The sequence below is a fragment of the Podarcis muralis genome, chromosome 6 (genome assembly GCF_964188315.1).
Source record: "Podarcis muralis chromosome 6, rPodMur119.hap1.1, whole genome shotgun sequence".
NCBI classification, from domain to species: Eukaryota; Metazoa; Chordata; class Lepidosauria; order Squamata; family Lacertidae; genus Podarcis; species Podarcis muralis.
Genome location: NC_135660.1, coordinates 51,303,264 through 51,305,261, shown reverse-complemented (window position 1 = coordinate 51,305,261; position 1,998 = coordinate 51,303,264).

Genomic DNA, 1,998 nt, shown 5'->3' with positions numbered 1-1,998 from the left:
AACAAGGGCTGAGCTGGTAGAAGTCTGGACAGAGCCACTTAACACTTTTGGCGGGGGTTACCTTTTATATTCCCTTCACCAACCCCCCCCCCAACAAATGCCCTGCATGAACTGAACTAGCACACGAGGGAGAAAGTTTTATCATAGTTCCTCACCTTGGTGTGTTAATTTATTTACATCCAGGAATTATTTTTTATGACGGGGGAGTATTCAGAAACATGGCCTTACATCTGCTGCTTTGAAGTGGTACAGTCAGCAATTCTCCCTGCTCAATTTACATTCTTATTTGCGAGGTTAGGTGTGTAGTGTATTTATAAAGTGTCTTAACCTTTTTTCTTTCTGAGGCTTCTGCTCATCTCAAGGTGGCTTACTTAAATTTAAATCACAATAAAGCCTATCGGTAAGATACAAGAAAATACCAGGTTGTACTTAAAAAAGAAGTACTTTTTAAATAATTACTGATAGAAACTGTAGATGGCAAGCACTATCGTGGAATAGGCATCCTATCTTATGTACAGCATATATTATCTCAAAAAGTACGGTTTTAGTTTATTCTTTGCTTCCAATTGTCTGTTTTGCTCATATACAAATTAAACTGAGTAGTCGGCTGATAAGACTGCAGCCCTACATCCACTTACCTGGAAACAGGCATACTGTACATGGGATTGTAACTGTAAGGATGGGAGTGACCCTACACCCACTTGCTCAGAAGTTAGCTCCATTGAGATCAATGGGATTTGCTTTTCAATGCACTTGTATGGAGTTGCCCTGTAAGGCAGCAATTCTTTACACATTTAATTCAGAGTGGATGGCATAGAACAAAATGGAACTTATTTGTGAATAGACATAGGTTTGTGCTGTATAAATTATATGATCAATTTTAATTGAGTGAAAACACTAGTTAGAATAGTGCTTCAATTTAAAGAAAAGTGTGAGAAAAGGAATATGAACCTGGGATTAATTCATGATGGAGAGCACTTTTGTCTTTTTTTTCACCTGCTACCTATCTGCCTATCTTCTTCGGAAGCAAAGCTTTCTCTTCTTTTTCTCTTTAAAATGTAGTAGAACAAGCAAGGTAAGGGAAAGGGTTTTGAAGGTGAACTTGTAGGAAACTATATATATTTTTAAAAAAACAGCAGTGAAGCTTTTCACCCTTAAAGGTCAAATGAAGAATATTGGCAAAAATGGAGCTTTGGGATGTCTTGATATACTTGAAAAAGATTGGCGTAAAATTAGGAGAGAGCATAATGGTACGCCTGGCTCAAGATGGAGGAGACATTTTCCAACATTTCAAGATGATATTGCTAAGGGATCAACTGGTGCCTTGATCAAGCTGTGAAAAAGTTGCTCCTGCTGGGCTTGGTAGACACAGGAACAACTTGTCAGTAAAAGAAGAAAGTTAAATATCTTTGGACTGCTTTAGACATTATTTTCACAGCACGATTGCTGTCAGAATGAAGCACCACACGGATCCCTTGTGTGTTGGAAGCAATGGTTTGTATTCAATGTACATCCTACTCAGAGTAGACCCATTCAAGTTAATAGACATAACTAAATGACATTCTTTTCAGTGGGAATAATAATAATAATACGCCGCCCATCTGACTGGGCCACTCTGGGCGACTTTCAAAAAATTAAAACATCAAACACAGTAAAACATCAAACATCAGAAACTTCCCTGTACTGTACAGGGCTGCCTACAGATGTCTAATGAACCAGTCAGCAGAAGTCCTGTACAAGGATTACCTCTTGTACTTTCCCTCTGATCACCCCAAAAATGGCTCTGGCGAGGGGGTAGTCCAGAGAACCCCTAGAATAGCATGCAGCAGGAGGAGAGGGAGGATTGTTTCATCTGACAAACTGAAATGCTTGTGCTTTGCGTAGTGCATCATTGAATTCCTCCCTCTACTTAGACCTTAACTGAATAGAACCCCATATGTCCCCAGTACTGTGGTTCACACAGTTTCAACTACAGCAGCTAGTCACTCTATTTTCAGA